The 26,153-nt window shown below is 42.8% G+C and overlaps 1 protein-coding gene across 1 annotated transcript in view; it reads left to right on the top strand.

Moving 5' to 3' along the window:
* SORCS3 (sortilin related VPS10 domain containing receptor 3) overlaps window positions 1-26,153 on the top strand; it is a 620,529-nt gene that overhangs the window by 27,118 nt on the left and 567,258 nt on the right. The window lies entirely within an intron of this gene.

The raw sequence follows: 26,153 nt of genomic DNA, 5'->3' as shown, positions 1-26,153 counted from the left end.
ATGGGGTCTCACTGTGTTTCTCAGGCTGGTCTAGCCTGTATTTTATATATATTTCTTATTTGAGCCTCACAAAGTCTCTTGGACTATTGGATCAGAGAGGTTAAATAACCTTCCTAAGGTAACACAGCTAGAAAATGGCAGAGCTGAAAAATTATTAGGGGCATAAGATGTAAACTGTGTTCTCATGCAGCTTAGAGTTGAGAGAGGGAGGGAGGGAGGAAGGGAGAGAGAGAGAGAGAGAGAGAGAGAAAATGTTGGAGGCAATTATCAAGTTAATAACATATACATAGTTAAAATTGTGGTAGGTATCATGAAGAGAACAGACATGATGCTTTCAGTGAGGAGCTACTGGAGTGTGCATGGGAACTACTTATGTTTGTATGTTATTAAATTTGGGACAAGACTCTGAACCTAGTCAGTGTGAACTTAGACATGCAAGGCACTGTGCTCACATATGTACTGACTTTCCCAAGCTCACCTGCTGGGCCCCACAGCCAAGACCCTTCTCCTCAGCTGTTTTTCTCTGCCAATGCCTCATCTCCCTGCTTCTCCATTTGTCTTCTCCCTTCTCCTGAGATCTTCCTGCCTTCCCTCCTCCCCTGATCCTGTTTCTTCCTACTGATCTCTAATCTTCTCTTTCTCTAGACTACAAACTCCTCAAGAGAGAGAAAACCATTCCCCTGTTTTGTATCTTGGTTTACCCAAGGATCAGGCTCTAGCCTGATCTAGGTCTGCTTCTATGGTCTGCTACAGAAATACATGAGCAATGTCCCTTTTTAAAGAAAAAAAAATAATGACTACATTTTTCACAGTTAAGAAATATTGTCTGGTAGATTTTTCTTATCAAACACTGGCTGATAAGTGAATGAACAAGTAACAAGTGAGCATTAAAAGGGAACAAAACCCCAGAGTAAATGGCCACTCCTGTGTAGTTCTTCAGCTTGTTTGCCATTGTTGTTTGCGTGGGTTCATTCTGATTGTGATTTCAGGTTGTATTCATGTGATCTAGCCACCTTTTCTCTTAATACAACTGGTCCTAGTCTGTAGGATGGTGTCAGTTAGCTTAGTGCTTCACAGGGTTCTAAGAGCTGGGGGTGCTTTGCCATGGACCTCCTCTGGGAGCTGCTGTCCTGGTGCCCCATCTGGCAATAGATGGACGTAAGGAAGCATCATACTTTCCATTTGTGTCACCTTGCTGAGCTTTCCTTGATTCATTTGAGTTTCAGGAGTGTTTGCCACTTGAGTTCAAGGCCCCTTCATTGCACTCCCAGGATTTAAAGTGGGCAAGTTGGTCTCAATTTGGTCTCCAGTGTCTGGGCTGCCCGACTCAGGTGAGCACCTTACTGGTGGGAGGTCTGTAATTAGACTTTATTGCAACAGCCGTGTGTGTGTGTGTGTGTGTGAGCGCGTGTGTGCGTGTGCATGTTCATGCACACATACAGATCTTCATTAGTAAACTGTATTAAGTGCCTTTACTATCCAACCTTGTTCTTTCCAGGACCTACAGTAACTTGATCTGACTTCTAAGGAGGCCCTTCTGGACCTGCTTTATTGATTCTATCAGAACCATTTATGACGGGCACATCTAGAACTACTAAGTGCCTTTTTTCCCTCTTTTTCTTTTTTACGTGTTACATGGGGAGTGAATAGTGAATTAATTAATATCACAGGCTTTGGAGTGAGAGAGACAAGAGTTTGATCCTGGTTTAGCCTCTTACTAGCTGTATGATCTTGGGCAAGTTACTTGTATTCACTATATTTAAATGTCTTTATTTACAAAACAGGCATGAGTATATATTAGTACCTACTTCATAATGTTGACGTTCAGATTCAGTGAGATACACTTGTAATGTCTTACCATGATGTCTGTCTCATCAAAGTTAACTATGATTAAGTGGGCCAAATGTACCAGTTGCCTATTTGCCCCCCAAATTATGCAAACACTTTTTGAACTCAGCATAAAGCTTGAACTATAGCCCAGATCATATCTAGACTTCGTCAAGTTTGAATTAGAGGGGTCAGAATAATTGGCATTTTAATTGTTCACCATTTACAGGCACCATAGGTGAAGGGAGTCTAGGAAGAATAACTCCTAGCTGGAACTAATTCCCGAGACCTTTGTCAGATATTAGAGATATTTTCCCAAGTGTGATTCTGACACTAGGACTGTTAAAGCAAATTAAACAGGTGCAGTCCCCTTCCTCTGAGAGCAGAGTTATCTTCCAGAGGGGAAGTTCAGCTGGACATGTGTCTGTGTTGATATGCACATACACTTCAGCAGAGAGAAGTGTTAAGAACAAGCACTGCCACTCAAAGTGGCTCTATGACTTTAGGAAGTCAATTCATCTTTCTGGGCCCCCAAATCTTAAGTATAGAAAGGGAAAGGGTAGTAGCCACTATATGCTTTTTCCCTCCAGCATGTTTATTGATATATAATATACATGTACTAGAGTGCACAGGTTTAAAACATTTATTATTTTTTATTTTGGCAAAATGCACATAACGTAAAAGTTTACCATCTTAACCATTTTAAAGTGTATATAGTTCAGTAGCATTAAGTACATTCATAATGTTGTATGAGTGTCACTGCCATTCATCTCCAGAACACTTTTCATCTTGCAAAACAAATTCTGTACCCGTTAAATATGCTACTTCCAGCCCTGACAACCACCATTCTACTTTGTGTCTCTATGATGTTGACTACTCTAGCTACCTTAATAAGTGGAATCATACAGCATTTGCCTTTGGAATATTTCACTTAGCATGATGTCCTCAAGGTTCATCCATGTTGTAATATGTGTCAGACTGTCCTCCCTTTTTAAAGCTGAATAATGTTCCATTGTATGTATTTACCGTGTTTTATTTATCCATTCGTCTGTTGATGAACGCTTGGGTTGCTTTCATATTTCAGCTATTGGGAATAATGTTGCTATGAACATGGGTATACGGTATACCATTATCTCTTTGAGACCGTGCTTTCACTTCTTTTGGGGAAATGCCTATAAGTGGAATTGCTGTATTATATTGTAATTCTATGTTTAGTTTTTTGAGGAACCATCGCACTGTTTTCAACAGTAGCTGTACCAATAGAACGCAAGTCTTCCCATTTCTCCACATCCTCACCAACACTTTCTGTTTTTTTTTTTTTAGTAGTCATCTGAATGGAAGTGAAGTAGTAGCTCATTGTAGTTTTTATTTTTATTTCTCTAATGATTAGTGATATTGAACATCTTTTCATGTGCTTATTGGTCATTTGTATATCTCCTTTGTAGAAATGTCTATTCAAGTCCTTTGCCCATTTTTGAAATTGGGTTGCTTGTTTTGTTGTCGAGTTTTGGGAGTTCTCTATATATTCTGCATGCCAACCCTTTATCAGATGTATGATTTGCAAATATTTTCTTCCATTCTGCAGGTTGCCTTTTTACTCTGCTGATGGCATCTTTTGATATATAAAATTTTTTAATTTTTATGAACTCCAATTTTTCTCTTTTCTTTTGTTGGCTATGCCTTTGGTATTGTATCTAAGAAATCCAATGTAGCGAAACTTTTCCCATAAATTTTCTTCTAACAGCTTTACAGTTTTAGGTCTTACATTTAGGTCTCTTATTCACTTTGAGTTAATTTTTATATATGGTGTTAGGTATTTAATTGTTTTCTATCAAGTTTTCTCAGCACCATTTATTGAAAAGACTGTCCTTTCCCCATTGAATGGTCTTGGCACCTTTGTCAAAAATCATTTGACCATTTATATGAAGGTTTATTTCTGGGCTCTATTCTATTCTATTGGTTTATGTATCTGTCTTTATGCTAGTGCCATACTGTTTTGATTACTGTAGCTTTGTAGTAAGATTTTATTCAGGAAGTATACGTCTTCTAGATTTGTTTTGCTTTTTCAGGACCTTTGTAGCTATTCAGCCTCCCTTGAGATTCCATATGAATTTTAGGATAGGCCTTTCTATTTCTGTAAAAAACGTCTTTGGGATTTTGATAGAGATCACATTGAATCTGTAGATTGCTTTGGATAGTGTTGACATTTTGATAATATTAAGTCTCTCATTCATGAACATGGGGTGTTTCCATTTATTTATGTCTTTAATTTCTTTCAGCAGTATTTTATAATTTTCATTGACAACTGTTTTCTGTCCTTTGATAATCCTAAGTATTTTACTATTTTTACTGCTGTTATAAATGAAATTGTTTTCATAATTTTCTTTTCTGATTGTTCCTTGTTAATGTAAAGATGTGCAACTGATTTTTGTCTGTATCCTGCTACTTTGCTGAATTTATTAGTTCCAATCTTTTTTTAAACTTCAGAGTGTTCTACACACTAGATCATATCATCTGTAAACAGAGATAATTTTACTTCTTTCTTTCCAATTTGGATGCCTTTTTTTTTTTCTTGCCTAATTGCTCTGGCTAGAACTTTCAGTACTGTGTTGGAACAGTATTGGTAAAAGCCAGCTTCCTTGACTTGTTCCTGATTCTAGAGGAAAAGTTTTCAGTCTTTTATGATTGAGTGTGATGTTAACTGTGGGGTTTTTTTTTTTTTTTTTTTTTTTTTTTTTTTTTAATATGGCTACTATTATGTTAAGGTAGTTTCATGCTTTTACTTCTTTCTTTCTTTCTTTCTCTTTTCTTTTCTTTCTTTTTTGCCACAGAGTCTTGTTCTTTTGCCCACGCTGGAGTACAGTGGCACAATCTCAGCTCACTGCAACCTCCACCTTCCAGGTTCACGCAGTCCTCCTACCTCAGCCTCCCAAGTATCTGGGACTACTGGTGTGTGCCACCATGCTTGGCTAACTTAAATTTTTTTTTTTTTTTTTTTTTTTGGTAGAGATGAAGTCTTACTATATTGCCCAGGATCTTGAACTCCTGGGCTCAATTTTTCTGCCTCAGGCTCCCAAAGTGCTGGGATCACAGGTGTGAGCCACCATGCCTGGCTAAGGTAGTTTCCTTCATTACTAGTTTGTTGAGTGTTTTTATCATGAAAGGGGTGATGGATTTTGTCAAATGCTTTTTCTGCATCAACTAAGATGATCACGTGTTTTTTTCTGTTTCATTCTGTTAATGTGGTATACTGGTCAATTTTCATATGTTGAACAATCCTTGTATTCCAGGAATAAATACCACTTGTCATCGTATATAATCCTGCTAATATGCTGCCAAATTTGGTTTACTAGTATTTTGTTGAGGATTTTTCCAGCTGTGTCAATAAGGGATACTGGTCTATAGTTTTCTTTCTTATAGTGTCTTTGACTGGCTTTGGTATCAGGGTAATTAATGCTGGCTTCATAAAATGAGTTAAAAAACTTCCGCTCCTCTTCAGTTTTTTGGAAAAGTTTAAGAAGGATTAGCGATAGTTCTTTAAATATTTGGTAGAATTCACTGGTGAAAACATCAGGTCCAGGGTTTTTATTTTTTGGAAGATTTTTGGCTACTTAATTTCCTTACTGTTATAGGTCTATTCTGATTATGTACTTCTTCATCATTTAGTGTTGGTAGGTTTTGTGTTTCTAGGAATTTGTCCATTTTTTCTAAGTTTCCAATTTGTTGGCATATAATTGTTCATAGTACTCATTTATAGTCCTTTTTATTTCTGTAGAATCAATAGTAATGTTTCTAGTTTCATTTTTTGTTTTAGTGATTTCAGTTTCTCTCTTTTTTTCTTAGTCTAGTGAGGTAAAGGTTTGGCAATCTCATTGATCTCTTCAAATAACCAACTTTTGGTTTCATTGATTGTCTCTAGTGTTTTTCTATTCTCTGATCTCTGCTCTGACCTTTTTTTTCCCTGTCTGCTAGCTTTGGGTTTAGTTTTCTTCTTTTTCTAGATTCTTAAGTTAGGTATTGCTATGAGATCTTTCTTGTTTTTTAATTGTAAGTGTTTAAAGCTATAAATTTCCCCCTTAGGACTGCTTTTGCAGCATCCCATAAGATTTGGTATTTTGTGTTTTTGTTTTCATTCATCTCTAAGTATTTTCTAATTTCTGTCTTGATTTTTTCTTTGCTGCATTGGTTGTTTAAGAGTGTGTTGTTTCATTTTAATTGTTGCTGAATAGAATGGTCTGTATATGTTTATATCCAAGTGGTTTATTGTATTCTTTCATTTCCTTATATTTGGTCTAGTTGTTTTATCCATTTTTTGAGGGTAAAGTATTAAAATCTTCAACTGTTATTATGAAGCTATTTCTCCCTTCAATTTTGTAATGTTTTTACTTGATATATTTTCATGGTCTGTCATTAAGTATTCATAATTGTTACGTTTTCCTGCTGTTTTGAACCTTTTATTAATGTATATTGTCCTTCTTTGTCTCTTGTTTGCAGCATTTTTTGATTTAAAATTGGTTTTGTTAGATATTACTATAGTCACCTTTGTTCTCTTTTGGTTAATGTTTGCATGGAATTTTCTCTCATCTTTTCACTTTCAATGTGCTTGCATGTTTGGATGTAAACTGAGTCTCTTATAGACAGCATATAATTGGATCATGTTTTTTAACAATCCATTCTTCTAATCTCTGTCTTTTGATTGGAGAATTTAGTCCATTTACATTTGTAGTTAATTACTGATAAGGAAGTACTTACTTCTGACATGTTGATATTTGTTTTCTATATATGCCTTATAGCTTTTTTGCCCCCCATTTCCTGCTTTACTATCTTCTTTTGCATGTGTTTAGTTGATATTTTTTGTAGCAAAAACTGTACATTTCTTTCTTATTTCCTTTCTCTCTCTCTCTCTCTGTGTCTCTCTCTGTGTGTGTGTGTGTATTTTTTGCTGTTGTTCATTTGTTTTTGAGGCAGAGTCTCACTCTGTTGCCCAGGCTGGAGTGCAGTGGTGTGATCATAGCTCACTGCAGCCTTGAATTCCTGGGGACAAGTGATCTTCCTGCCTCAACCTCCCAGGTGCATGCCACCATGCCCAGCTAATTTAAAAATTTTTTTTTGGTAGAGACAGGGTCTTGCTATGTTGCCCAGGCTGATCTCAAATTCCTGGGCTCAAGCAGTCCTCCTGCCTTGGCCTCCTATAGTGTTGAGACTACAGGCATGAGCTACTGCACCCAGTCTCCTTTTGTATATATTCTATAGCTAGTTTCTTTGTGGTTACCATAGGGATTATATTTAACATCTTAAAGTTATAACAACTCACTTAAATTTGTACCAGCCTAACTTCAATAACATAAAAAACTCTGCTCCTTTAACAGCTCTATCTTCACCCCTTTTGGTTGGTGATGCCATAATTACATCTTTATACATTGTGTGCCCAAAAATGTAAATTAATAATTCTTTGAAATAGAATTAGCACACATTTTCAGTGTCCATTTCAATGAAGCTTCAACACATGATTACACTGATGTTACCACCCAAACAAGATCAAGACTTAGACCAGTTATAGCACCCCAGAAAGCTCCTTTATGTTTGCTATAGACCAGTAGTCTCTCCCTCGGGAGTAATCAATGTTTTTACCTCTATTAAGTTTTGCCTGTTCTTGAAAATCATATAAATGGAACTACCATCTAATATGATTCTAACAGCCTTTGCCTTCTAATATTCATATCCTTGTACAATCTCCTCCCCTGGGGTGTGGACTAGACTCAATAACTTGCTTGTAGTGAATAGTATTCAGCAAAAGTGATGGGTTATCACTTCTAAGATTAGGTTACAAAAGACTTTGGCTTTCATTTTGATTTTGCGGTCTCTGGCTCTCCTCATTTGCTCTCATTTGCCTTTGTGTTTTTAGCAACCTTATTGGCATCAACCAATGAAAAATTAAGACCCTTGGCCCTACATCCACAGTGAGTGAGTTTGTAAGCAAATCTTCCCTCAGTTGAGCCTTGAGATTACTGTAGCCTGGCTGATATCTTTCGTAATACCTTGTGAAAAATTGTGAGCTAGAGGACCCAGGTAAGATGTGCTTGCATTCTTGACCCACAAAAATTGTGAGACAATAAATATCTGTTGTTTTAAACTGTTCAGTTTTGGAATAATTTGTTACACAGCAACAGATAGCTAATATGTATAATCTTTGTCTTCTCTTTTGTGTTAAGATTTTTTTTTTCAGTTAACATTATGTCTGTGAGATTTATCCCTGTGGATATATGTAACTTTACGTTGTTCTTTTTATTTCTCCATAGTATAGAAATACATCCAAATTATCTATCTATTCTGTAATTCATGGACATCTGATTTGTTTCCAATTTTTGGCTATGTGAGCATTCCTATGCATTTTTTGGACATACATACTCATTTCTTTGGTGTATATACCCAAGGATAGACTAGTTGGGTCATAAAGTAGATTTTAGTAGACAACACAAAGTAATTTTCCAGAGTGGTTGTACCGATTCTACTCCTTCCAGCAATGGATGATATTTCTAATCATTTCACTTGCTTGCCAACACCTATTTTTTTTTTTTAACGTTTTTCATTTTAGTCATTCTGTTGGGTATGGTGATATATCTCATTGTGGTTTTTAATTCGATTACTGAGGATGTTGAGCATTTTTCATATGCTTAATGGCCATTTGGATATATTCTTTAGTAAAATGCCTGTTCAAGTATTTTGTCCATTTTATATTGCATTGTCTATTTTTAAGTTAGATTTTGTAAGTTCCTTATTTTCTGGACTTAACTTCTTTGTCAGATGTATTTATTGTAGATATCTTCTTATAGTCTGTCCTTAATTTTAATGAAATACAATTGAGTATTTTTTTCTTTTAAAGTTACAAAATCTTTGCCTATTCCAAGGTCAGGGAGATAGTCTCCTATGTTTTATTCTAGAAGTTTTATTGTTTTAATGTTCACATTTAGGCCCATGATTCTTCCAGAATTTGTTTTATGTGTTGAGTGTCTGATGTGACTAAATTTCATTTTCTTTTCTTATATAGAACTCCAAATGGCCCAGCAACATTTGTTGGAAAGATGTCTTTGTTGCAAACCAGGCATCTTACTTGTGTGTCCATTTGTGAACCTTCTATTTGGTTCCATTGGTCTATTTTCCTATCCTAACACCAACACCACACTGTATTAATACTGTAGCTTTATAATCAATCTTATTATTTGGTAATCTAAGTTTGCGAATCTTATCTTTTTTTCTTCATGGTTTTCTTGGCTCTTTTGGACTGTTTATGTTTTCATAAACATTTTAGAATTACTTGCCAATTTCCCCAAAAACTCCTGCTAGGATTTTAGGGTAGGATTATATCAGTCGGTCAGCTTGGGGAAGATGAACCTTTTAAATTTTTCCTTAATTTCTCTCAGCAGTGTTTCATACTTTTCAGTTGAAAGGTCTTGTACATCTTTCAATAGATTAATTCCCAGGGATCTGATGCTTTGTGATACCTTAAGTGGGAATTTAAAATTTTTCATTTTCTAATTTTTATTCCTAATATAATCTTTAAATTCTTTTGGATTTTCATTATGTCATCTGTGAACAAAGAAAGGTGTTTTGTGTCTTCATATCTTTTATTTAATATCTTGAATTTCATTTTCTTGCCTTATTGCACAGGTTATGACCTACCCACAGTGTTGAATAGAAGTGGTGGTAGTGCACATAATTCTCTTGTTCCTGAGTTCAGGGGAAAATATTCAATATTTCTCTGTGAATCATCATGTTTGCTATAGGTGGTTATGGATACTTTTTAGCAGGTTATAGATAAAAGCCTTTTTCAAGTCTAACTTTTGATGAGATTCTATAATTGTATGGAAAAAAGGAAAAGCTAATATATAGAAGGAATAATGATGATAACATGGGTAAGAACAAGAGAAGCAAGAGAGAATGAGATAAAGGAGTATGTTAAATAGGAGAATAAAAGAAGAATTTCTTGGGTGCCTCCTTTGTTCCAGGTACTCTGAGAGTCAAGTTAACTTGTGATAGGTTACAGGGCTAGTGAGGACTGGAGGCTGGAGGAGAACCCAGATCTTCTGAGAATCAGGGCTTATTCTTTCTACTGCACTCAGAGGGAGAGTAAACCAAGGGGAAGATTTGTAAGGAAGAGAACAGTTACTCCCAAATCCTCCTGTAAGCCTAGGGCATTGTGTCTTTTTTCTGTCTCTCTTCATCTCTTTTTCTTCTGTTTCTTTCTCAGTTGCATGTATTTCTAGATCCTGACCTTGATCTTGAATTTTAACTTGATTTCATTCTCTCTCCAGTGATCGAATGGTAGTGTGTGCCTTCTCTCCACTTCCATCCAGATCATATGAAGTTCTTGTGCTCTGAGACATCTCTTATTTTAATTCAGCTTTTGAAACACCCATTACATAATGCCAGTTGACCCTGGTCACTCAGATCACAATGGCTGGGGCATGAGATTAATGGTCACGTCTGGATCCTCTTTGGTGTCATTGTCAGCACTCTGCAAATCATGGCTATCCAGTAGTCACTGGGACACACAGAATAAATGGGTTGAGCAAGGTTCAGGCTGCAGTGAAAGCTGTAACTACCCCTGAGAAGTCCAACCTTTTGTGGTGACAAGTCACGTTTATCTGCTGTGGCTGTGGACTCCATTTCGAACTCAACTTGGGCATGTTTGGAAGAGAGGCTGCTCCCCTGTTGCCTGAGCTTTTGGCAGCTGGGCCAGCTCTCCTGTCGGGTTTGCTTTCTCTTTTGCAAAGTCTATCCTGAGACTATTGTTTGGTTTTCTAGTCTTGACTGAATTAGGATGGTTCCATTTAAAGCGAAAACAATATAACACAACCTTAAAAAAGGACTGAAGACAAAACAGAATGAAGAGAGGTTGAATGCAAATGTGTTTTGCAGTGTTTTAATGTATTTGGGATGTTCCTCTGACATTAGCCAGCCTGTCGCAGCCTGCCCAGGAACCTGGTGCATTTGTTGTGTGGCAGAAAGGTTGCTGAAGAAGAAGCTGAGGTTTGGGCTGAGAAGTTGCCTGAGGCCTCCTGAACCATCGTCTTCATTATTGAAACATTAAACACCCTTTGGTCCCCAGGGCTTGCTATCAGAGCAGTTGGCTCAGAGGGTGAAATGTGGCAGGAATGAGGCCATTATCTGCCATTATCCTGTTGTTCTGTAAGATTTCCCTATATCCCACCCCAGTAGCCAGTTGTCTCTGAGTGTGACTCTCTGGAGAAAGCGTGGATAAATCAAGATCATCCATCTTCATTCCTGGAAGCATAGCGGGTGGGAAGAGAGAGAGAGAGAAACTGACTGCATATGCTTAGCAAAGAGGACTAATCTCAATATTACATTTAAAATATTTGTTTCCTCTATTTTGCAGTGTTTTAAAGTATGAAGGATGATGACCAGATATTTGTTTAAAGCAGGAGGCACACCCACTTCCCAGGAGCTTGCATTCTAGTAATGACAGAATCCATGTCAATGTTAGACACACGTGTGCATGGTCTGGCCTTCAAACGATTAAACAATTGTGAGGATGCCAAAATTAAATTTCTGACCTGGGCATAGACCCATTGAATCAACAATGAAGAGAGCGTACTTTAAGAATACACATGGAAGACATCTTTAGGCTTTAGTAATAAAAAGCCCTGTTTAATCAAGGAGGTTCTCGTTATTTGGGATTGACTGGTTGGGTGAACTAGACCCAGTTCACACAAGTGACTTCTAGAGAGTTCACAGCTGAGAAAGCAGCAGTTAAGTGCATTCCTGTGTGTAAGCACGTACATATCCCTGGCACATAGTAAGTGTTTTGTCAATATTAGTGAATATGACTATTACTGATGAAACAGAAGTGAAGATTAAAAACCATCTGAGTCTGGTAACCAAATCCCTAGGGTCAGAGTTTCTTTCATTTAGGATGAAAGAAACTGGCAGTGCTGGAAAGTGATTTAGACTGGGTGTGTCCACATGTTTGTAAATGTTTTACCTGCCTCTTTGATGATTTTTCTGGGCCTAACCTAATGGGGAATGTGCTCAGGACTTACTGCCCCTACTGTTAGCCTCTTGAAGGCAGGGACCACATCTGTCCCAGTAGTTCATAGCCAGTAAAGTATGATATGCTCAAAATATATTGTTGCAATAATTGAATGATATTTTCAAAATGAGTCAGCAATATCTGTGGTATCCCTCAAAGTTGATACTATGGAGGTTTAAAGAAATAATAGGAACATGCCCATCACAAAGCCCTGCTCTGTTTCCTCCCCTCCCAGTGTTATGTTCGGGTCTTGGAGCCCAAGCCAAACAAGAGAATCATTCACTGAAGGAGAGTAGGACAGGGAAGGATACTGGTACCCTATTGTAAAATAAACATTACAAAAATAGGTTCCTTTACTCTGGAGGAGAGAAGACCTTGGGGATGAGAGATCTAAACATTTGAAGGACTTTTATACAGAAGAAGGATAAGAATTGTTCTCTGTGGCCTCAGAGGACAAAAGTTAGAATGGGGATGAGAAGTTGCAAGGAGGTTGATTTTGTTGCACCATAAAGAGGAACTATGCCATGGAGAGAAGTGGTTGGCAGAGTCCTGGGATCTGTTTGGGTACCTGCTGAGTGGTTAATGAGTGTGCAGGACTTTGGAATCCACCTTCAGAATTTCTCATAAAGTAGAAATTAAATAAGATGATAACTGGGGTCTCTTTCTTGTGGGGACGGAAGAAAAAGCTGTTGTACTGGTCCATGTAGACCAATTAGGGCTGCTGAGAACCTTGTCTGCCTTGAAAGAGAAATGAAGGGACCCACCAGTTACTATGAATCAGGAGTATTACTAGATGCTTTCTTTACATAGACTTACTTGTCTTATAACACTGGGAGGTTAGTCTTGAAGGAAACATACTGACAGAGGTAGAATAACCAGTCCAGGGCTCACCTTTTCCTGTCTTAATCCTCTCCTGGAACACTGTGTTGTCAATTGGATCCCCTTTACACTGAATCCACTTTTTCTTCATTTAAATAAATGACTTGTGGGTAGAATATCCCTGCCTCAAACTGTTCTGGAACTTTCTTCAGGGGCTTGGATGGCCCTCTAAGCACTGCATTTTGCCTTGTCAGTCAAGACCTTCTCTTTCCTGCAGAGTCCTTGCCGAGGACTCTTGATTGCAGCATTCCATTTCTTTCCCTCTGCCTTGGTGGAGGGTTTCAGAGAGCCTTCTGTTGACCTTCTTTTAATTGCTAATAATTATTCAATTTCATATAGCCCACAGTGATAAATATTCATGAAAAACACAGCGTATCAAGATCCAACACTTTAAGCTATTGTGTTTTTTTAATTAAACTGAAACATGGGATTAAATGCAATAAAACAAAAAAAAAAAAGAGAGAGCATATATTGTTACCTATTTCAGTCCTGCTGCGAGGCTGTGTGGGAGGCAGATAGGAAACCTTGACCTGGGTGCTGCAGTGTTCTGTCCTAAAGTACGTAAAGGAGATCTCTAAAACATCTGGACCGGCTGGATTCATTCATTCACACATTTATTCATTCATTCACTCAGCACACATTTACTGATTGTTACCATGAGCCTTCCTAGTGCCTCTCAGAGGGATACAAATAGACTAGAGCAGGGACCCCAAGGAGCTCACTGTTGAGTCCTACACGAGGCAGCTCCATGAACCAGAATTACATAGTAAATACAAGTAAGCACATAAAACAGCATTCACACAGGGGCAGTGAGCAGCTGCCTGGGGTGGTAGATGTGGTGTTATAGAGGTGGTGGTCCCCATCAGGACTTAATAGTTTATTAGTCCTGCCTTCAGTGCTTTTCTCGGCCTAGTGAGTCTCATCTCTAGGCGTGTGCCAGAAGCAGGCCACCGACCTTCCCCTCTTCCCCTGGAGAGGCTGTCCCACCTGTGGACTCTGAAGTCGGGCTGCATGGGTTCAAATCCCAGCTCTGCCACTTCCCAACTGCATAATCTTGGGTGAGTCATTTAACCTCCCTTAACCTGCCTTAGTTTCCTTATCTGTAAGATGGGGATAATTCATAGAACCTACTGTACAGGATTGTTGTGAGGGCTAAACTAGTAACTGCACGTGAGGGGCACAGACCAGTGTCTGGCACACTCGAAGTGCCAAAATGATGACACGCGTTACTATTGTTATTTGTGCCGAAGCCTTGGCCCATGACTTCCAGGTTCTCTGGAGGGCTCTTGTGAAGTTTTGCTCTGTAGGAAGCAGGCAAGCTGCATGTGCGCCCTTGTGGAGAGGTCTGAATCGCTCCTGAGAGCTTCTCTCAAGCACCAGCAAGGAGGCAACGAAGAGCCTTAGCAAATACTTCCCAGACCACCAGCCTCCAGAAGGAGCAGGAGGCCAGGCAGGCCCTGCGGGGAACAGAGAGCAGGAAGAACAGGCGCCGGGGCAGAAAGCAAACTCCCTACGACCCCACCTCCCGCAGAGCTCCACCTCAGTTCCCTTCTCTCCCGGGAAGACGAGGAGCTCGCGCATGCGCGTGGGCGTAACACATGCTGATCTCCCTGCTTTCCCACTTTAAAACGGGGAATGTACGTTATTTATTTGCAGCGCAGGCATGGGGAGGTGCTCATGAACCAGCATGGGGATTTTCTCCAAGTAAACAAACCCACTTTCTGGAAAGGCGGTTGCTTTTTCCAGCCTGATAGATGAGGGAGAGCTGGAGAGCGCAGCAGCGCCGCAGGGTTCCTGGCACCCTGGAGTCCCTTCCCAGGCCGACTCCGTCATCCTCCCCCGCTCCTGCCTGTAGTGTGGGGGCTGCTGAGCGAACCCAGGTCCCAGCCCTCCCACGGAACACCACCAGGCTCGTCTTTTTGCGTCAATTCATCCTGTAGCTGTTTGAAGTCCAAGATGGGCTGCCAGGGCTGTAGGCTGAGGAAGAGGCTCTGGGGCGCTGCTTGGTGGGATGAACAGTTCAGGTTGATTTTGCTTAGGGGCCTTGGTTTGCATTCTAGCGCTGTGTGACTTTTAGGGAATCACCAGCTCTCTCTGAGCCTAGATTCTTCCTCCATCACTAAGGGATTGATCAGAGTCAAAGCCAGAGTCTTTCCCACAGCCAGTTGCATTCTCACCTCATCTCCTGTCTACTCCTCTAGCCTCCTGGGTCCATCTACACTAGCCTCTCTGTTCTCCAATACCCCAGCAAAACTCCTGCCCCAGGGCCTTTGAATGGACGGCTCCCTTTCTCAGAATGCTCTGTCCCCTGTTAGCTGCATTCTCACCTCTTCTGGTTTTTACTTAAATGTGTCTTCTCAGTCAGTCCTGTCCTGGCCACCCAGTCTAATACTGTGTTCCCCTCCACAAACTTCCCTTTTTCCCTGCCTTAGTTTTCCTCCTGTAAATGTCCTGCATATTATATATTTTAATGATTTATCTATTGATTGCCTGTCCTCTGGTGGGAATGCAATCTTCATGAAGACAGATTTTGTCTGTTTTGTTTCCAGGCTGCCACGTGATACTGTGGAGGGGCTGGTGGGGGGAGCATTATAGAGGTGGGGAAAGTTAGCAAGGCAAGGTGGTAGAAACATTTTGCGATTGCCTGCTTTCTGGCTCTCTTTTATTTACAGAGCTGTGAAATTTAGTGGCCTCTCCAGAAAGCAGTTTGTTTACTTGGAAAAAATCCTCGTGCTAGTTCATGAGCATCTCACCTGGCACAACTGGCCCAAAGTAGGTGCCTAATGGTTGGTGAATGAATGAGTATGAGGCCAGGTCCTGGGGCTGCATGGCCTGGACTCCTGCACGTATCACCTTTGTGAAGTGGGGGCCAGTTTCTTAGCCTCTCTGGGTTTGGCTCCCTTTCCTGTAGAAAGGGGTTAATGATTAACTACCTTGTAAGGTTGTTGGAGGAGTCTGTGTGAACGTGAATAAGGCCTGAACCTTATAAGTCCTCAGCGGGTTAGCTTTTATTTTTAAAAGTACTTTTAGTTCTAACATTCTAATTCCAGGCAGAGGGGTGCCTCCTATGGAACTTGGGTCAAGTCCTTAAGGAATGACTTCTGTAGGCACTAGGATGATTAATGCATCCTGCCTCCCAGGCTGCTCTGGAAGAGGATGAGGGACTGCTGGTCAAATTGCAGAAGACGTAGCTTTCTCCAGCATATTTATTTTGCTAAAATCATTGAAGAAACACATCAAGGCAGAAAAGTATTCCAAAATGACACCTGCATTAGGAAACTTGGAGGCTGTGGGTCTGGTAGCAGGAGGAAAGTTGGGATGGAGGGGCCTGGCCCTGGCTTCTGAAGCAAGCCATGAACTGCTCTTGAGGGCAGATGCGGCAGCCCTGAAGCTTTCTGCTTTCTGCTCCTGAGTCTTGCTCAGTCCTGGTCCAGAATTTTATCTAGTTATTCAGCTCTTCCCTGGCATCATGGCCATTGTGGGGCCGTTGGCTTTTAGCCAATACTTTGGGACCTCTACCTACCCCTGACATCTAAGCATGCTTTGGCCCAGGGCCTCACAGAACTCAGAAGCAGGCCCTTCAGTGTTCTAGGAGTAGGGACCCTTGTCCTCAACCTGGTGCATCCCCAGCCAACTTTACAGTGGACCATTCAAGTCAAGGTAACATTGGACCTGGGTCATGAAGAGTGCAGGGAGCCAAAGAAGACTTTGAGAAGGAGAAAGCCTTTTTAAATGTGGGGCACAGTACTCAAATAGGAAGTTTGAGTACAAGTATATGTTTGCCCCTTGGTCTTAGAGACAGGATATACTTCTCAGGGCCAGAATGCCCCAGACTCCGGGTACTTTGGATTCAGAGAAAGCAGATGCTTGGAAATGAATCCTCACTGCCTTGCCCACTTCTGTTCCTCATAATTGTTCTTTATGGGGAAGATAAGAGAAGTGGCCAGCTAAGACCTATCTGGTGAGTCAGTGCATCTTCCAGGATGATTTTTGCCCTCAGCGTGAAGCCTTGAATGAGAAAGGAGTGAGCAGGAAAGAAAGGTATTTTTACCCTTTTCCCTCGATGCTATCATGATGGCTCATGGTGTAGATGCCATGGGTAATTTTTAGTGCCAGGTGGTATTTGTCACCTGATTTTTGTCCCAGCCAAATAGCAGCTTGGAGAGGGGAAGCTAGGTATAGGAGAGATTGGCCTTAGGACTTAGAAGTGACATGCTCGCCAGTTGGCTTACTGGCAGCACCAGTGGCTGGCAAGGCCTGGAATGGGTCCCTCCACATCCATGAAAAGTCTTCTTGTCCAGCCAGCCAAACAATTTGCTTATTCCTTCTGCATGTGTTTGGGGAGCTCCTTCTATATGCTGGGCTCAGGGCTGTATGCTGGGGATACAAGATAGTAAGACCAAGGCCCTCTCATTGAGCTATAACCATCTCAGAGGAGAGCCTTAGAAAGCCTGCAAAGCTCTCTAATAGGGGTCTATAGAAAGTTCTATAGTAACAGAGAATGTTGTCTACATTTACATGCTATCACCTCCACCAGGAGAGTTCACAGAAGTGACACAGGAACTGTATCTTGAAGGTTCCAGGAATCAAGGTGGTAATTCTGCAGTGGCTCAGCGATGGCTCTGGCATGAGTCATCCCTGGTCTTGACACTCTCCAGGGATGTGACCCTGGACCAGTGAAGGGCTGTGAGTCTCAGCTTCCTCAGCTGTAACCCAGGAAGCATGGTCCCACCTTACAGGGTGGCTGCGAGGATTAAAGGAGGTGCCATTCATAAAGCATGCCTGGCATGTGGCAGAGAATGGAGCTGTTATCGTTCTCTAAGCACTATGGTGCTTTGCTTCATTTCTTGCTCCTGTCTTTACTTGGTGACTTGGTTGCATTATCTGGAATAGTGACACACAGAAAAGGGGAAGCCCATTCATTCATTCAGTTAATTCCTCCAACTGGTCAACATTTTTTGAGCACCCACTGTGTGCCAGGCATGGGAGCCACCCCTGGGACACAGATATAGGTAAGGCTGACTCCTTGCCCTTGAACATTGGCAGGGGCTGCAGTGTGTTTGTGGCTCCTCACTGGACCCTGCTGCTGCTCAGGCCTGTTCCACCACCGGCCACTCGTGAGATCTGTGGGCAGTTTTTTTTCACTGCTTCTGTTCTTCAGGTGTCTCAACTGAAGAATGAGGATAATGATAATATCAATTTTATGATATAGTGGAGGGGATTAAATGAGCTACTAAATATAAAGAACACAATGTCAGGTATTGGTTGAAAAGTCCTCAGTAATTTTTTTTTTTAATTTTTAATTTTTTATTTTATTTATTTATTTTTTTTGGTGAGACAGAGTCTCACTTGGTTACCCAGGCTGGAGTGCAGTGGCAAGATCTCGGCTCACTGCAACTTCTGCCTCCTGGGTTTCAGCAATTCTCCTGCCTCAGCCTCCTGAGTGGATGGAACTACAGGTGGCTACCACCACACCTGGCTCATTTTTGTATTTTCAGTAGAGACAGCGTTTTGCCATGTTGGCAAGGCTGGTCTCAAACTCCTGGCCTCAGGTGATCTACCTGCCTTGGCCTCCAAAAGTGCTGGGATTACAAGTGTATACCACCAAGCCTGGCCTGAAAGAACTCAGTAGACATTGATGTTGATGAATAATTGGAGTATAGACAAATAAATAGCTAGCAGACATGCAATACAAGAAGCCCTGAGAGAAGACTGAACTAAGCGTTGTGGAAGCACAGAGGAGGCACAGACCTTTCCTGCAAGGCAGAAAGAAAGGAGGCTGCTCTGTGTCCAAGGATGAGCTCATTGGTCACCCTGGGTTGCTTCTAACACTCAGGCTGCTACTCCCTGGCTCCACTGGAATCCTACAGTGGGCAGAAGCTTCTAGGACCATCTACCAGTGTTCTTCTGGAGTGAGATCATGGGGCCATGCAGCTGGGATCAGCTCTCTCTGTCCACCCAGGAGGAAGAGGCAGCAGCTACAAAGGTTGCCTGTATGAGGTGCCCTGGCATATCCTGACCCAGGTCACATCCCTCCCTGTCTGTTTGAACAGTTTCTAAACCTCTCAGCCAAGCAGTGCCTCTCCCCGTTTATTGAATTTCATTAGTTTTCTGGCCCAAGCCCTGACCCACCTTCCCCATTTGTAAGCCCTTAAGAAAACTTACATATGCTTGGAAATAAGGCCCAGATCTGTGTAGTGATTTCCAGTAGGAGCAACAATTAGTGTTTTGGGAAGGTAGAACATTCTTTGTGGTGCAGAACTATCGTGGGCATTGTAGGACTTAGCATCCCTAAGTTCTATCCTTTAAATGGCATTAGTTCCCTCTTACCTTTGCCCCCACAAATGTTTTCTAGGGAGTGGAACGTCCCCTAGTGAGACCCGTAGAGCTGACATAGGATAAGTTTTTACTTCTGTCCTGGGTTTCTTTGCTGACATTCCTTCCACTCTGGGATTGCCCGGCTTCCTCTTGCCTGACCCTTTTGTCTGCCCCTTACTGGTGGTGAGATCCTGCAGCCCTGGGGTGGGAGAGAGGGAGCTCACGGGAGGAATGGTACTGGGGGAAAGTGAATGAAGTAGAATGAAAGTAGCTAGCACAGGCATCTCTTTAGGGACATCTACTCTAATTTGTCTTGCAGGCCACCATCTCTGTGGTAGGGAAAGGTCAGGTTGGAGGGTATGGCCTGTTCTTTGGAAGTGAGGCTCTAAGCAGGAGCCTGGCTTTCCTTGAGTCAAACAGGGGCTCTGTAGGTATGTTCTCTGGTCTTGGTTTTGGGAGGGTGGTAATTTTTGTTGGGGGCGTGGGACAACAGGAGCAGTGGTGACCAGCTGGGACATGGGGGTGGAAGCACAGGGAATGGTGGAAGGGAGTCACCAACTGCTGCAAGCTCAGACTTGAGTGACTTCAGCCTCCTGACTCACCCCTGCACCAGCCTTCTGGATAAATAAAGTAACAAATAACTAATCGTCGTGAGCTCTGGACACCCACAGTTGGTAAATTGCAGAGATGAAAAGCCAGGGTCCCTGTGAGACCATTTCTACTCTGATGTAATAGCCAGGAAGTCTCAGGAACTCTGGGGGAGAGCCATTTGGATTCAGAAGGCCACACAACTCTTCCCTCTCTCCCATCGTTTCCTCCTTTGCTCTTTCTCCTTACCCTTTCCTATCTGTCCAGTACCCATCCTTCCTTCTTCCCTCCTTGTCATCAAAACATCTCATAGCATGTGATGGAAAAGATCCAGGATCCTGGGAGGAGCCCTGTGTAGTTGGTGGTCCCTCTTAGAACCACAAACCTACCCCTTCTCAGGATCCTTATACATCTGTTTGTCCATGTATCCATTCATTCGTTCATGTACCCATCCATGCATCCGTCAGTCTACCCATGCATCCATCCATGCATCCATCTTTCCATCCATCCATCCATCCATCCATCCATCCATCCATCCATCCATCCATCCATGTATCCATGCATTCATCTTTCCGTTCATCTATCCATCCATCCGTGTACCCATCCTTCCATCTATCTATTCATCCATCCATGCATCCAGGCATGAATTCATCCATCCATCTGTGCATCCATCCAGTCATTCATCCATGTATTCATCTTTCCATCCTTTTATCCACCCATCCATACATCCATGCATTCATCCATGCATCCATCTATTCCAGCCCTGCCTTACATCCTCTGTCCACCAAGGTGGCCTTGTCTTTCCAGCTGGACAGTAAGCTCCTTAGATCAGGGATCATGACTCAGACTTTTAAAAAATCATCCAACCAATCTGGCTTGGAGGATGGGATGCTGCCTAACATACTTTGATGCTCTCTGAGCTTCTTACCTCTTCCAGCTGCCTCCATGCAGAGGGCAACTGGATGAATAGAAAAATCCTTTTCTGATACCAAATACCAGTGGCTGAGCTTCCTTTAATGATGAGCAACATCTTTATTCTCTAAAATGAGACAACCCCACATTCAAATGCCTGGACGAGGTCACCCCAAATATAAATACACACTAAGGTGTAAACGATCTATGTGAATTTCTTCCCTGAGTGTGTTTGTGCACTGGGGGTAGGGGATAGGAGACAGCCTGAAGTGTGGGTGGGTACCATGCAGGAGCAGGGCAGAAGAGAAGAAGCCCTCAGGTTTCAAACTGAAGGGCAATAATTTGAGCATGAGAACTCTGTTGCACTGGTATGTCTGGATCCACTGCCTGTCTTGAGAGGGTGGTGGGGAGTGGAGGGCTAGAAGGCACAGGCTCTGGAGTCTGACTCTAGTGGTTCCAGTCTCAGTCCCTGCTTCCTAGCTGTGTGCCCTAAGACAAGTTCTAAGCCTCAACTTCTTCATCTGTAAGCGGGGGACGATAATAGTACTGACAGCATAGGGTTTTCGTGAGGATTTGCTGAAATAAAGCCTGGGCTTTGCTTTCACAGTGCCTGGCACATAACAGCCCAAGAATTTAGTGATCATCATCATCTACATCTGTAGCTTTGGGAGAAGGATTTGGAGCAAAAGGAAGAGGGATTTTCATACTTTGACCATAAATCATAGCATTGTCAGATTTAGCAAATAAAAATACAAATACATTTATGTGTTGTTTATCTGAAATTCAAATTTAACTGGGTCTCCTGCACTTAGTCTGGCAACCTTATCGAGTCTCCCAGCAGCGGGTCTGGATTGCCTCCTCCGTCTTGGCCCCAAACTAGAACAGTTGCAGGGTCAGGGACCCTGTTGTCCAAGCTTGGTTTCCTTTTATACTTTGCCTTCCACCCCTTCCACTCCTTGGAGAAGGAAGCAGCGTTGGGTGGGGCAAGGAATCCCTGTCAGGCCAGTCAGGCCACTTGCCCAGCAGCCTGGAGGCTGAAAGCTCTGAAGCGGGAATGATTTGGGTGAAGGGAGCTACCCAAGCAGAGGCTGCGTGTGTGTGTGGGGACAGTTGGAGGGGGGGACCCAGCTGTGGCGCAGAAACTTTGAGCTTGGTGGATGCAGAGGGCGTTGTGAATCAGAGCACGTTGACTCCAGCGCCTGCCAGCCGGCTGTGGGCAGAGAGAGTAGCAGCGTGTGTGGATACGTGCAGGAGCGCAGCGGTGGGGACTGCTTCTGTTTTCTTCTTGAAAGAAGCAGCCTGCGGAGCTCTAAGCATTCTCACCCCAATGATTGGATTGTTTGGCCTCAACTCCAGTTTTCTCCCTTTCTTGCTCTTTTTGTCTCCTCTCTTTCCTCTTTTCTTCTTCCCCTATCATTTTCTTCTCTTCTCTCATTTCACCCTCTCTCTCAGATTCCCTCCACACCAGCCATTCAGGAAGTGCCTCTGTGGGTGGGATTCTGACGCATCTTTAGTTACCTGCTGTTCCATATGCACAGGCTCTGTTCCGTCCACATGCCGACTCCCAGGAACCTGCCCAATGTGGCCAGTTATTGGCAGCAAGGCCTTGAGTCCTCACTGACAAGGAGATACCCAGGGCAGGTTCTGTGTGACCTGTGGGAGATGAGCCCTGGCCCCTCTACATGGGTATGCATGCCAAGGAAGTGAGAATGTGCCACCCAGATGTGCCCGCAGGTAGAGTATAGCTCAGAGTGGCCTTTTACCCAGTTAACACCCTGCTGCTCCACCTACTTGGGGCACTCACACTTTGGCCCCTGTTCTTCTTGCCTTGGCATTTGAGGCCCTGCATGACTTGCCCTCTTTAAGCATTCTAGCTTCACTTTCCATCACGCCTCTCCTCCCACCTGGAGCTCCAGGTAAATAAAACTGCTTGTAGTTCCAAGAAAGCTCTGTGCCCCTCACACTTCCAGGACTGTGTAACTTTTGTGTCTCTCCTGACTCAGCAAGATTCACTTATCCTTCAATATTCAGCTCAGATACCTCTTCCTCCAGGAAGCCCTCTTGACAGTTACTGGCCAACTTGGCCTTCAGGACTCTTTCTCTTAAGTTCTGCTTACTTTGTCCATGTTGCCATCCACACTTCACAATATATGGACTTGTGGTTGTTTGTTTGCATGTCTGTCTCTTCATGTAGACTGAAAGTTCTGTGAATTATGTCTTTTAATCATTCGTGCCTCAGGGCCTTTGCACAAGCTGTTGGTTCTACATGGGACACTCTCATCTTCTCACTATTCATGAGATCTCAGCCTAAATGTCACCTTTTCAGAGAAGCCCACCCTAACTCCCCTTACCCTGGAAAACTACTTTATTTATATAAGCATCCTGTTTTGTCTCTCAGTGGTTTATTACAACTTGACATTTATTTTCATTTTGTCAGTCTTCACCACTGGATGATAACATCTTGGAGGGCAGGTGGCTTATTAGCTGCTTCACCATCGTATACCCAACACCTGGCCCAGTGCCATTTGCTGATGGGCTGGATGGTGAGGCATGGAGAACAGAAACACCGAAGGCCTGGAGAAAAGGAATTCCAGCTCAGCATTGTCTGAACTTGCAGACTGATTTCTCTGTAAACTGTACCATCCCATCTTTTCTGTGGCTAACTGGTTAATTCCAGAGCAGGTACTTCCATTGTGCAGCATTGTCAGCCTCTCTTCTGGCATGCTTTAATCTTAATGTATGTTTATATTTGGAATTCTTCAGTTTGGTTGCTGTCCAGCCAACAGAAGGGTTCATTTTCTGGAAGCATGAGGGATGTTTAAGGGAGAGTGGCCGCAGTGCCTGGGTTGGCTCTGGGTCTGGCTCACTGTGGTATTGAAGTTTCCTTTATCTCTTGCCTGTCGCTGGGAAGCTGGGAGGCTCCCTTATGCAGAGATCTGCCCTGGGTGGCAGTACCCGCAAAGGCATTATTCTCTGGGTTGAAGCACTTCTCTAGGGACTCCTCCAGGTGGGGGAGTGGGATGTGGATTTGAGGGTTCAGTCCTCAGAAGTCCCCATCCCTGGAGTCCCCAACTGAGAGGTGAAGAATGTCAGTTTGGAAACAGCCTGGAGAGATGATCTTCTCAGAGCCCCATGCTTTTCAGATGCGGAAACCAAGGCTGATGGAGAAGAAATGCTTTGCCCAAAGTCACAGGGTTGAGGCAGGACTGGAACCCAGGTTTCCTACCACTTCACCTGGAGTGCTTCACCCTCAGGCATAGGCAGACCCTCATGTAATCCAGAATGTAAATTCAGAGGTGTGGGCTTTTGTGCTGCAAGAACCTTTATATTTTTGTTCACCATACAAACAGAAGCCCTCTTTTTTTCACTTCCTCCTTTTCCCTCCTTGTTCATTATCATGAGAACACTGAGTTAATGAGGACAAAGTCTTGGGTTTCAGGGTAGTGGACAACAGGCATTCTCCTATGGATCCATGATCCAAAGAAGGTCTGCTGACCCCTGGCTGTGCATCGAGGGACCAGACAAGACCCTGATAGCAATAACTCAATGCTTCCTTTATGGAAGAGAGTCCCCATGTGTGTTCAGAGCACTTTGTGTTTGGATACAGATTTTACAAAGCTGTTTCTATGTGTTTGACCTTTTTGAAGGGTCCACTGGAAAACTCTTCTGCAGCCTGTTTTAGTTCAGGTGTATGATTACAGCTGGCTCAGGCTCAGCCCATTGCATACTTTAGGACAGTGTCCAGGGGGATGGGCTTTGCCAGCACCTGTGGGCAGCTTGTCCTGCAGTACTGTTGCCCTCCTGACATGCAATAAAAGATGGGGAAGGAAGGATTCCATGGTAACAAGGCTGAAGAGCTCTAGCACCATGGTGTCATAGCAACCAAATGGAGGAATTCCATCCACATGGTGACAAGGAGACCCCTGGACCTATCAGACTCAGACCAGCCCACTGCATTAGCAACCAGGCCGGGCCCCCTATGATGGGGGTGAGGGTGGGGGGAAAATTGAAAAAGACTACAGTGGGAGGAGTGGAAGAAGTTGTTTGTGTGGGTTTAGAAAACTAAAAAACAAAATTATTAAAAGAGACAGAAATAGAGAAATCTTTGCTGGATTAGCACCAACTAAAGAGAAAAAAAAAATCAGGCCAAGCTTTCAATCACCTCTTCTGGGAAGTGTTTCCGGATTCACTCTCCCAAGGTGGGCCATTGAGTTTTCACCTTCCCTGTCTGGTCTGGAGCATTTGACCCTGGCTCTGGGGACAACATTCACTTCCAGTTTTCCTCCTTTGTTTTTCTCTGTTCCTATAAGACACGGGGCAGATGCTAAAATAATAATCGGCTGCTCTGTCCCTCCCTCACCACCTGTGTTCTTATTGTGTGGTATGTAATTGTTTATGTGTCCATTTTGGTTAATTAAATGAACTATATAATGTGTGTTTGATTTCCTTTTTCCTTTTTCTTTTTTGAGGCAGGATCTTGCTCTGCCACCCAGGCTGGAGTACAGTGGTGTGAGCATAGCTCACTGTAACTTCAAACTCCTGGGCTCAAGCGATCCTCCCACCTCAGCCTCCTGAGTAGCTAGGACTATAGGTGTGGGCCACCACGACTGGCTGATTTTTTGTTATTGTTGAGATGAGCTCTTGATATGTTGTCCAAGCTTGGTTTCCTTTTATACTTTGCCTTCCACCCCAGACAAGGGTCTGTTTTTTGTTTTTTTCACCCTGCAGTGTGGACACATACAGATATTCATGAGCTGATCAGGACTTGATTTGGGGTTAGGTAACTGTCTATAGGCTTTTGTGGCTGGTGTCTGTCAGCAGCCTGGCAGCCTTTCTGAGATGGGGTCATCTCAACAAGGATCTGGGGAAGGGATTGAGCCTTTTTCCTCCTTCCTTTTCAGATGGGGAAGGGGAGGGGGGGATGCAGAGTGTGGCAGGCCTTGGGGAGAAATAACAATAGAGGGAAGAATGGATGAGGGAGATCTGTGCCTGCAGCAGCAGAGGAAAGAAACTGAACGTCAGCCTTCTCGTCATGTGTCTGCACCACAGTGCCTTAGTGTTCAAGGGCAGCTTTAGATGCAGAATGTCTCTGAGGCTTTTGGGCACAAGATGGACTGAGTTTTCTGCGTATACACGACGAGTTCCTACAAAGTTGGACCATGGCTTATATGACTTTCAATGACAAAAACTGCAATTACTCTTGCACCAACCTAATACTTCTCTGTCCTCCATGGTCCCTGCACTAGGATTAGCATACAGTAGGTGCTCCATATTTGTTGAATGAGTCATCATTCTTGTCTTTGTCCAGTTTACACTCTAACTGGGAAAATGAAACATTTCTCCATGGATCACCAAACTTCAGAGACATTAATAGACTCTACATTTTCAAGTGTTAAATAAGGATTTGTTGACCATTGAGTGAATATTTGGGGTATGTGGCAGTAGGGCTTGGGGTTGGGGAGGTTCAGGAACAATTCATGATAACCCAGGCTGGTGGTCTAGGCTATAAAGAAAAAGCATGTCTCTCTTCTGTAAGCAGGGCTGTCATTGCAGCCCAGTGAGAGAACTCTACCCTGGG

Source organism: Piliocolobus tephrosceles, chromosome 9 (genome assembly GCF_002776525.5).
Source record: "Piliocolobus tephrosceles isolate RC106 chromosome 9, ASM277652v3, whole genome shotgun sequence".
Lineage (NCBI taxonomy): Eukaryota > Metazoa > Chordata > Mammalia > Primates > Cercopithecidae > Piliocolobus > Piliocolobus tephrosceles.
This window is presented reverse-complemented; position numbering and strand designations above follow the sequence as displayed.